Here is a 12,573-nt window from a genome sequence, read left to right on the forward strand (position 1 = left end):
TTAACCCCTCCTTCTTTAATAAAGTTAACCCCTTCCCTGCCAGTGTAATTTTTACAGTAACAGTGCATATGTATAGCACTGATTACTGTAGTAATGTCACTGGTACCCCCAAAAATGTCAGTCAAGGGTCCGATCTGTCCGCCGCAATGTCGCAGTCCCGCAAAAAAAATTGCAGATCGCCGCCATTACTCGTTAAAAAAAAAAAAACAATAAAAATGACAAAAATCTTTCCCTTAGTTAGTAAACACAATAACTTTTGCGCAAACCAATCAAAATACGCTTTTTGCAATTTTTTTTTACCAAACATATGTAGCAGAAAACAAATTGGCCTAAAATGTTAAAAAATTTTGATTTTTACATTTTTTTTGGGGGAATTTCATATAAAAAAAATGTGAAAAATATTTTTATTTTTGCAAAATTGTCGCTCTTTTTTTGTTTATAGCGTATGATCAAAAAATCGCACAGGTGATCAAATACCACCAAAAGAAAGCTCTGTTTGTGGGAAAAAAAGGACGTCAATTTAATTTGGGTACAGCGTCGCACGACCGCGAAATTGTCCGTTAAACTCACGCAGTGCCGAATCGCAAAATAGGCCCTGGTCAGGAAGGGGGTAAAATCTTCCGAGGCTTAAGTGGTTTTAAAGCTTGTGGGAGTTTTCATCCTGCTCTGATTCTCCTATCAGGATTTAGGACCCCTGACCTTCTGTCTGGACAGTGCTGATTGGCCCTGTGCTGAGCACATGTACCCTCCCCCCCAAAAAATAAAAAATAAATACTCTCTAGCAATACACACCAAACTGAGCGTGTACAGAGTGACTCCAAGACTCTGTTCTATCAGCAGATGATTTAAGGATAGTAAAAGAAGGGGAGGATCAGAAAAGACAGTATCAAGCAACCTTTTTACCCCTTAGGTTCAATAATGAGTATACCAAGCATGCTTTACTGCGTATACAGACTGACTTTACTGTTGTAGGTTTAGTAACATTTTATAGCTGTATGTGGTGTGTAGGGACTCACATCAAATGTAGTGCGTTTAACCACTTTACCACCGGAGGATTTTGCTGTCTTCCGTCCAGGCCACTTTTTGCGATTCGGCGCTGTGCGACTTCAACTGACAATTGCGCGGACGTGCGACGCCGTACCCAAACGAAATTTACGTCCTTTTTTTCCCACAAACAGAGCTTTCTTTTGGTGGTATTTGATCACCTGTGCGATTTTTACTTTTTGCGCTATAAACAAAAAAAGAGCGTTTATTTTGAAAAAATAACAATATTTTTAACATTTTTTTATATGAAATTCCCCCCAAAAAAGATGTAAAAACCAATTTTTTTAAAAATTTTTGGCCAATTTGTTTTATGCTACATATGTTTGGTAAAAAAAATCGCAATAAGCGTATTTTGATTGGTTTGCGCAAAAGTTATTGCGTTTACTAACAAAGGGAAAGATTTCTGTCATTTTTGGTGTTTTTTTTTTAACGCGTAATGGCGGCGATCTGCGTTTTTTTTTTTGCGGGACTGCGACATTGCGGCGGACAGATCGGACCCTTGACTGACATTTTTGACACTTTTGGGGGTACCAGTGACATTACTGCAGTAATCAGTGCTATATATATGCACTGTTACTGTAAAAATGACACTGGCAGGGAAGGGGTTAATTTTATTGGAGAGGGAGGGGTTAATGTATGCCTGGTGCTTACTGACGTGTAGGGGGGGAGGTGACTGTGTGAGTCATGGACAGATCGGATGTCCAGCTATGCTGAACAGTCCGATCTGTCACTCCCTGTCACTATGGAGATCCGCCCGCTGTGTTTACACACAGCGGGCGGATCTCCAGACTCGATCCCCGACGATCGGGTAAGAGCAGCGGCGATCGCCGCTGCTCCTCCCCTGGCCCGACTCCCGCTGTGAATGAAAACAGCGGGAGCGAGCCCAGAAGGGGGAGTGTCCAACGACGTTAATACTACGTCGCTGGACGATAACGAACCACTCTGCCGCAGTAGTATTACTGTGAGCGGTTCTAAAGTGGTTAAAGGACACCGCCACTCGCTTTTCTTCCTTTTAAGGGCTCTCCTCGCCCATGTTTATTAAAAGAAAGTTCATCAAGCAGAAACAATCTGGGTCATTAGTAATTAATAGATCCAACACGACATTCTTTCTAGTAGGAGAATGCACCAAGTGAGACATGTAGTTGTCCTGTAAGATATTCATGAAGAGATGGGTCTTTGGTGAGTGTGCAGTCCCCTCTTCCCAGTCAATGTCGGGATAATTGAAGTCCCCCAATATGATGACTGATCCCAGCTTTGCCACGTTACCCAACAGTGATATAAATGCCAACTCTACCTCCTCCCTTTGGTTGGGTGGTCTATAGCAAACCCCCACAATTACTTTCCCTTTTACTTCTTCCCTATGGAGTTCTACCCACACAGATTCTAACTCCATACTCATCCCTTACATAATATCACTCCTCTCTACCACCCTTACATTATTCTTGACATAGAGAGATACCCCTCCCCCTCTTTTTCCTACCCTGTCCTTCCTATGCACAGAATACCCTTGGATATTGGCCAACCAGTCGAGGGGTCGAACCAAGTTTCTGTTATTCCCACAAGGTCTATGTCCTCCTCGTGTACTAACATTTCCAGCTCATCCATTTTATTAGATAGGCTCCTGGCATTAGCATATACCCCTCTTAGTTAAGTGGAAGTTGATAGTGAATAGTGCTTAACCACTTCAATAGAGGGCAGTTACACCCCCTTTCTGCCCAGGCCAATTTTCGGCTTTTAGTGCTGTTGCATTTTGAATGACAATTCCGCGGTCATGCAACAATGTACCAAATTTATGTAATTTTCTCCCCACAAATAGAGCTTTCTTTTGGTGGTATTTGATCACTGCAAGTTTTTTTCTTTTTTGCTACACAAATAAAAAAAGACCGAAAAAGTTGGAAAATAAATAAATAAATTGTTGTTTTTGTTATAAAATGTTGTAAATAGATACGTTTTTTCCAGCACTGATGAGCACTGATGAGGCTGCACTGCCAGGTACTGATGAGGAGGCACTGATGGGGTGACACTGATGGGGTGGCACTGATAGGCGGCACTGATGGGAGGCACTGATATGCAGCACTGATGGGCACTGATTTGTGGCACTGATAGGTAGCACTGATATGCAGCATTGGTGTGCACTGATAGGCAGCACTGATGGGCACTGATAGGCAGCACTGATGGGCACTGATAGGTGGCACTGATGGGCACTGATAGGTGGCACTGTTCGGTACTGTTGGGCACTGATAGGTGGCACTGGTGGGCAATAATAGGCACTGGTGGGTGGCACTGATAGATGGCAATGATGGGCACTGTAGGACAGCACTGATAGGTAGCAATGGTAGGCAGCACTGATGGGGAGGGCATCACTGGCAGGCTCCCTGAACCCTGATTGCCATCCCTGGTGGCCATGGTGGGCATCCCTGGTGGTCATGGGTGGGCATCCTTGGTGGCCATCGATGGGCATCCCTGGTGGCTCTAGTGGCACCCCCCCAAGGGTCTGCACTGGTATTCAATGCTCTGATTACCAGCACAGACCCTTCCCCCTGTCAGGAAAGCCGAAGATCAGCTCTCCTCTACTCGCACCTGTCATGCACGAACTGAGGAAAGCCGATCAACGGCTCTTCCTATTTACTATGTGACCAGCTGTGATTGGACGCAGCTGGTCACATGGTAAAGAGCCTACGTCATTAGGCTCTTTACCGGGAATGGAGATGCGGTGAGTCAGAGTGACACACCACACCACCGATCGCCAATCTGCGTGCCAACTGCTCGACGTCATATGACGGCAGGTCAGGATAATGCAACCACCTTCCCGCCATCAATTGCCTATAGGGCGGGCGGGAAGTAGTTAATTTTATTCCTGTATAGTGTGCGGTTTGTCCCCACAGACCCGCCAGTTCAATTCAATACAGGAGGAATCAGAGACGCTAAAACGTTTGCGTAAACCAATTAATACACACTTATTGGGATTTTTTTTTTATCCAAAAACACGTAACAGAATACATATTGGCCTAAATTGATGAAGAAATTAGATTTTTTTAAAACATGTTTTATTGGATAAGTTATATAGTAGAAAGTAAAAAAATATTGTTTTTTTTTTCAAAATTGCAGATTTTTGTTTGTTTATAGCGCAAAAAATAAAAAAGCGCAGTGGTGGTCAATTACCACCAAAAGAAAGCTCTATTTATAGGGGCAAATTGCATACATTTTATTTGGGTACAGTGTTGCAGGACTGCGCAATTGTCAATTAAATTAACGCAGTGCCGTATCGCAAAAATTGCATTTTGGAGGTCAAATGGTAACAATGGGATGAATTGGAAATCTGATTGCCTGCCAAGTCTTCACATCCAATATCAGTACCTGACACTGCAAATGTTCTTTTGGCTCAGTGGGTACACATTCCCAGAAGAGTGGAGGCTGTTAACCACTTCAGCTCCCGAAAGGTTTTACCCCCTTAATGACCAGGCCATTTTCTGCGATTCGGCACTGCGTTATTTTGACGAAAAATTGCGTGGTCATGCGATCTACCCAAATACAATTGATGTTGTTTTTTCCCCCCACAAATAGAGCTTTCTTTTGGTGGTATTTGATCACCTCTGCGGTTTTTAGATTATGTGCTATAAACAAAAAAAGAGCGAAAATTTTGAAAAAAAATTCAATATTTTTTACTTTCTGCTCAATAACATTCCCAATAAAAAATTTTAAAAAATGTAATTTTTTTTATCAGTTTAGGCAATTTGTATTTTGTTACATATTTTTGGTAAAAAAACATCAAAAAAGCGTATTTTAATTGATTTGCACAAAAGCTATAGCGTTTACAAACTTCGGGATAGATTTTTGGAATTTTTTTTGTTTTTACTAGTAATGGCCATCAGCGATTTTTAGCGGGACTGCGACATTGCGGCGGACAGATCGGACCCCTAACTGACATTTCTGACACTTTTGGGGGGACCAGTGACATTACTACAGTAATCAGTGCTAAAAATATGCATTGTTACTGTAATAATGACACTGGCAGGGAAGGGGTTAACACTGGGGCTGATTAAAGTGTTAAATGTATGCCTAATAATGCTTACTGACTGTGTGTGTGGGGGGAGGGCTCTGTGACAGGCACAGAGAGATCAGGGTTTTAGCTTAGCTAAGCTGGATACACACTATACAACTTGTTGATAGATTTCCTTTAGATTTACCTTCAACTATGTAGTGCAAGGGCCTGCCTGATGGCATACAAATTGAAAGTGTTTAGATTTGACCTCACATTATATGATTTTGGTAAGTCTAATGCCCCGTACACACGTTCCGATAATCATACGATAATCGTACGACTAATCTTTCGCAAATTGTTGCATGGTACTAAAATCAAAACCAACTCTGGGTACAAACCATCAGATTTTCTTCGTTCGATTCACTGACCATTTGTTTTTTCGTAGCTGTTCGGTGGGTATTGTTTACTTTCTCCCATCTCCTTCCGGATTATTTTACTGTTTCCGATCATGCGTGGTATTTGTCGATCGATTTTTAGCGGACGCATACTGTACTGATGAAACTATTGTCGTTCGATAAGCTGTCGTACTGTCGTGATTGGCTGTCGAAAGCTGTGTACTAACGATCAGATTATTGTGCGATCAGGTCGAAAGCGAGTTTTGTCGTACGATTATCGGAACGTGTTTACGGGGCATTTGGGTCTTTTCACACAGTCCGCTGTGCGGTGCAGACCCTTCTCTGCTCAGTGGGGTTCGATCCGCTGATCCCCGCTGAGCAGGCGGATGACAGCTCCGTCTCCGCACTGTGTGCGGAGAGGGAGGTGTCAGAGCCCTGCTGCTCTCTATGGGGGAATCGGATGAGAACGGACCGCCTGGATGGCCGCTTGGATGTTAGGCCTCTGTATGTGGCTAGGCTGTGTAAAAGTGTTACACATGTGGTATCGCCATACTCAGGAGGAATAGCAGAATGTATTTTGGGGTGCAATTTTTGCTATGTACATGCTATGTGTTGGAAATATTTCATAAATGGACAGCTTTGTGTAAAAAAAAATGCGTTTTCATTTTCTTTCCACATTTTCCAAAAACTTGTGGGAAAATTACATCTTCAAAAGACTCATTATGCCTCAACAATTATACGTTGGGCTGTTTTCTTTCCAAAATGGGGTAATTTTATGGGGGTTTCCATTGTCCTGGTGCTCCAGGGCCTTCAAAAGTGCGATAGGTTGTCAGGAAATTATATGTGTAATTTATGCTCCTAGAATGCCGGACGGTGCTACTTGGATGTTAGGCCTCTATATGTGGCCAGGCTGTGAAAAAGTCTCTCACATGTGGTATCGCCATACTCAGGAGGAGTAGTAGAATGTGTTTTGGGGTGTAGTTGCAAGTATACATATGCTGTGTGAGATTTGTAAAAAAAAAAAAAAAAAAAATCTTCATTTTGCAAATAATTGTGGGAAAAAATTACAACTTCAAAAAAACTCACCATGCCCCTTATTAAATACCTTGGAATGTCTACTTTACAAAAAGGGGTCATTTGGGGGGTATTTGTACTTTCCTGACTTTTTAGTGTCTCAAGAAATGAAATAGGCCTTCAGTACATCAGGTGTGATCAAGTGTGATCAAATTTCAATGATTAGCGCCATAACTTGTGGACTCTATAACTTTCACAAAGACCAAATAATATACACTTATTTGGGTTATTTTTACCAAAGATAAGTAGCAGTATAAATTTTGGCCAAAATTTGTGAAGAAAAATTACTAATTTGCAAAATTTTATGACAGAAACAAAGAAAAATGCGTTTTTTCACAATATTTTCAGTCTTTTTTTATTTATAGCACAAAAAATAAAAAACCCAGTGGTAAATAAATACCATCAAAAGAAAGCTCTATTTGTGTGAAAAAAAGGACACAAATTTTTTATGGGTACAGTGTTGCATGACTGAGTAATTGTCATTCAAAGTGTGAGAGCGCTGAAAGCTGAAAATCGGTCTGGGCAGGAAGGGGGTGAAAGTGCACTGTAGAAAAATGTGGTTAAGTTTTTCAATGTTAAACCTCATTTGCCATTTATTTGACCACACCATTAATTTACTCAGGTCCTGTGGTAAAGGTTTCTATGTCCTGTTGTGAGGCTATTGCCCTACTTATTTTTGTGTCATCAGCAAACACTGTGATTGAGCTATTTATCCCGTCCTTTATATCATTTATGAATAAATTAAAAAAAGAAATGGTCCCAGGACAGATTCTTGCGGTACCTTACCAACCACTCTAGACCATTCTAAATACACATTATTTATTACCACTCTATAAACACACCCCTGTAGCCAGTTTTCTATCCAAGAACAAACCCTATGGTCCATACCCACAGACCTCAATTTGTAGATTAAGCGTTTATGGGGGAACTGTTTGAAATGTTTTTGCAAAATCCAGATACTGTACACCACATCTACCGGCCTTCCCTTATCTGGATGGCAGCTTACTTCCTCATAGAATGTTAACAGGTTGGTTTGGCAAGAGCGACCTTTCATAAACCCATGCTGATTATTACTAATGATACTGTTTTCTTCAAAAAATTATTTGATATCATCTCCTCAAATAGTTTACAAACTACCGATGTTAGGCTGACTGGCCTGTAGTTTTCAGGAATATATCTCTGCCTTTATGAATATAGGTACCACGTGGGCTTTTCTCCAATCAGCTGGTACCATTCCTGTCAGTATGCTGTCCATAAAGATAGCGGTCTGGCTATAACCTGACTGACTTCTTTGAGGACTCTCGGGTGTAAGCCATCCGGTCCTGGAGATTTATTTATGTTAAGCTTTTCTAACCCTTTCCAGACTACAGGCTCTGTTAGCCACAAGGGTAGATGCAGTGACGTGTTACCAATAATACATTCATGGTTGTTATACCCATCCTTTTCCTGTATAAAGACCAAGGAGAAGAAAGCATTTAGTATAGCTGCCTTCTCCTTGTGATTAGTAACCATCTTCCCTCATCGTCCATTTCGGGACCTCTCCTTTTTACTGTAAATATATTTAAAAAATTTCAAAGGATTTTTTTTTTTTACTCTCTTCTGCTATGTGTCTCTTATAGTCTTTTTTAGCCTCCCTGATTGCGTTCTTACATTCCTATTTGCATTCCTTGTAGACAATGACCCCTCAGCTTTATACTTTTTAAAGGCCATTTTTTTTGCCCTAATTTACGTTATAGTTTAGTCACCCAGGTTTAACCTTCGCTCTTCTATATTCATTACCCATTGGAATGCACTTAATGATACTTTTATTTAAAATGGTCATAAAGCACTCTAATTTTTCCTCCGTGTTCAATGTTTTAAGGATTTGGTCCCATTCAATATCTTGTAGTATTGAGCTCAGTTTAGAAAAGTTTGCTCTCTTTTAGTGTTAAGGAGTATACTAAATATTATTAAGATTGGTTCCTGCACTCCCTGTTGAATTGTTCATTCAAAGCTGATATTAAAGAGGGCTATATTTATATAAAAATTCACTGTGTGAATTTCTCAGAGTTTGCACAGATGTTGCAAATAATCCCTGGATTGTATCTACTATGTGTATTTTCAATGGTCATCAGCTCCATCATGTGGCCATAATGTGGTAGATTCTTGAAATACCCCAGCCAGGAAAATATCATTATTACCACTAGATGGACCAGACAATCATGGTAAATAAAACATATTATGGGATTAAGGATTAAGCCTCAGCATTTTTGCACAGCATTTATATATATATATATATATATATATATATATATATATATATATATATATATATAGATTTCTAAGTGTTTGGTGGATGCAGGAAAGTTAAAGTTGAACTATAGGAAAAACTTTTTTTTATCTTTTTTGGATAGAGTAAGGGAGTGTTCTAATCCATCTCCACTCTATCCAAAACTTAATAAAAAACAAAAAAAAAAACATTTTGCCTTCCGAACAGTTCCTTCTTTCTATTGTCCCTTGATAAAGTCATGTGCCAGTGACGCAACGCATCAGAAAGAGTCGGGTGACGTCACTTCCGGTTGTGGTCGAGACTGGAAGTTTGGATTCATCAGCGATCTGCTGCTTTGTGTCCCCACTGTTACTCCTGCTAGACTCAACTATGTAATTTTAACTGTAAGTGCCTACATTGTTTTTAAATAAACCTGCTTGACATACTACACCATGAAGATGTTTATTCTTATTCCATGTGCGAGCCGAGTAACATCCATTATTGAGTGACATTCACTCTATGAAGACCTGTGACTCTATTGTTGCGTGTTACCTTTTCTTTTAAGGTGAGCGGCCACTGCTGCACATGGTGGTGGATTGGAGTGATTGATCACTGGACTACACAAGTTGTTGGTTTCCATATGATTCTGAATCAGCAATATAGCACTTATATAGAACTTTATGTTTATTTATATTTGTGGTGTTCACTACCCTCACATTGGACATGCTATTTTTCACAATGGATTTGTTTAAGTGATATTCATGTGTTTGTTTAATTTTTTAGGTCATTATATTCACCTAATATATTTGTGATATACACTGCGTCTATATATATAATATTCTGTCAATAATATGGATATCTCTTTATAATTTGTGATTTCATTTAGAAATATATAAATGATAGAATATATCCATACATATATTTACCATTTGATTGTGTATGTGGTGACACTACAGGTGGTGACCGCTTTATCTGTTACATAGTTACATAGTTAGTGAGGTTGAAAAAAGACACAAGTCCATCCAGTTCAACCCATGATGCGTGTGTGTTTGCTTTTAACCGTACATTGTGTACCCCTGTATGTTGTGGTCTTTAAGGTGTACATCTAATAGTTTTTTGAAACTATCTATGCTCCCCGCTGATACGACTGCTTGTGGAAGAGAATTCCACATCCTTACCGCTCTTACAGTGAAGAACCCCTTACGCACTTTAAGGTTAAACCGCCTTTCCTCAAGTTTTAGTGAGTGGCCACGTGTCTTATTGTATTCCCTTTCTCTGAATAGTTTGTTCCTTATGCTAGGGTCGCCAGTACAGTATTTGTACATTGATATCATATCCCCCCTCAATCGTCTCTTCTCCAGAGAGAATAGGTTCAGTGCTTGTAGTCTTTCCTCATAGCCGATGTCCTCCATTCCCCTAATTATTTTTGTTGCCCTCCTCTGGACTTTCTCCAGTTCCAGCACATCCTTCCTGCGGACCGGTGCCCAGAACTGGACAGCATACTCCAGATGTGGCCGGACCAGAGTCTTGTAGAGCGGGAGAATAATCTCTTTATTTCTGGAGTGAATCCCCCTTTTTATACATCCCAGTATTCTGTTGGCTTTGCTTGCGGCGGCTTGGCATTGCATGCCACTGCCAAGCCTGTTGTCTACCAGTACCCCCAAGTCCTTTTCCATCCTAGACTCACCCAGAGGTTCACCCCCTAGTGAATAGCTTGCTTTCTGGTTTCTGGCACCCAAGTGCATTACTTTACATTTTTCTACATTAAACCTCATCTGCCATGTGGTTGCCCACCCCGTTATTTTGTTCAGGTCTGCTTGCAAGATTTCCACATCCTGCATAGAAGATATTGGCATGCCTAATTTAGTATCATCTGCAAATACTGAGATTGTACTAGATATCCCCTCCTCTAGATCATTTATGAATAAATTAAACAGGATTGGTCCCAGGACAGAACCCTGGGGGACCCCACTTTCCACACCCGCCCAATCCGAGTACTCCCCATTAATCACCACCCTCTGGACTCTCCCCTGGAGCCAGGTCTCTATCCAGGTACTCACCTTATGATCCATACCTACCTTCCTTAGTTTGTACAGTAAGCGTTTGTGAGGAACGGTGTCAAAGGCCTTTGCGAAGTCCAGATACACCACATCCACAGGCTTACCTTTATCTAGGTGGCAGCTCACTTCATCGTAGAAGGTTAACAGATTGGTTTGGCACGAACGATTTTTCATGAATCCATGCTGATTTCTACTTATAATACCATTTTCATTACTAAAGTCTTGTATGTGGTCCCTTATCATCCCCTCCAAAATTTTGCAGACTACTGATGTTAGGCTGACCGGCCTATAGTTACCCGGGATATATCTCGGCCCCTTTTTAAATATTGGTACCACGTTGGCTTTTTTCCAATCAGCTGGCACCATACCCGTCTGTAAACTATCCTTAAAGATCAAGAATAATGGTCTGGCAATCACCTGGCTGAGCTCATTAAGAACCCTCGGGTGCAAGCCATCCGGTCCCGGGGATTTATTTATGTTAAGTTTCTCTAGTTTAGCTCTAAGTCTATCCTCTGTTAGCCATGGCGGCACTTCCTGAGGTGTATTATTTAGTTCGGCCTTACAAGCGGGTTTCGTGTAGCCCCCCGATTCCTTTGTGAAGACTGAAGAAAAGAAATTATTTAACACTTCCGCCTTTTCTCTGTCCTCAGTGGCCATTTTTCCTTTATCATCTTTTATGGGGCCAATGTGCTCTGGCCTGGCTTTCTTACTGTTTATATACTTAAAGAACTTCTTGGGGTTCTTTTTGCTCTCCTCCGCTATATGTCTCTCGTGTTCTATTTAGCCGCCCTGTTATTATAATACACACATTTTTTGTTTTTATTTATATTTTTTACATTCTAGTTACATGCTTCTCTTTCATTTTTTGCACCTATGTATCCACACACAGAGTAGCGCACAAGCCATCTTTTTTACTTCTTCTTTCTATTGGTGAGATCACAGAGTTCCAGAGTTTGCTCTCGTAGTGTGCCAATTATAATGGACTCTTGCCAACCCTGCTGGAGCAGGAACACCCAAATGTCCAAGTGGAGAGGAACACTTTTTCGAGCTCCTGGAACTGTCCCCCCTCATGTGACTCCCCCATACTGTGCATGCCTTGCTCTTCTTTTCTACCTGCATGCCCAGGACCTGTATGGTGGGTGTCGCAGAGTAGAGGGTAAGGAGACCAGTGGTAGTCCCTTCGCTGATCTCCCTAGCTGCAAAGAACCTGGAAACACGTATAACATCACTAACAGTTTCTGGTGTCATTTTCCATGGCCCCTGTGGCCAGGTAAGAAGCTAATAGAGTGCAGTCTGTGTTAGTTTCAATGAAAGGCAGGTGAGACATCGGAGGTCTAATAGATCCCTGGGATCTTGTTAAAGAGAACCTGTCACAAAGGCACAGATAAGAACTGCTGAGATCCATCCTAGCTCCCGTCTCAGCTTTCAAACTCAAAGACCATTATGCGGGGCTCTGTGGATGGTAAAACTAAATCAGCCAAGGATGGTAAGTGCAGTGGGAACCAGGGGGTTTGAGGATGGTGTAAGGTGTTAGTTCACCTTTTCAATTGTATCACTTTAACCAAAACATATCAGATCAGTGCTGGAAATGTCATAAACAACTGGAAACACCCATCCACTTTAGAAAAATGTAGAGGCCCGAGTCTTCAACCTTTTGCAAGTTAAAATTCCATTGGACCTGTCTTTATACCTGCTGACACTTATCCAACAGTCTAAGTTTTCCAGAAGGTTATTTTTATGCTTACTGCTATCAGATACTTAATGACATCT

At 41.0% G+C, this 12,573-nt stretch overlaps 1 protein-coding gene; it reads left to right on the forward strand.

Moving 5' to 3' along the window:
- Positions 1–12,573, forward strand: part of LOC309563154 (trypsin-like) — a gene marked incomplete at both ends in the record, with an annotated part of 280,915 nt that overhangs the window by 62,693 nt on the left and 205,649 nt on the right.

Source organism: Pelophylax lessonae, assembly GCF_965119305.1.
Source record: "Pelophylax lessonae genome assembly, chromosome: 9".
NCBI lineage: Eukaryota > Metazoa > Chordata > Amphibia > Anura > Ranidae > Pelophylax > Pelophylax lessonae.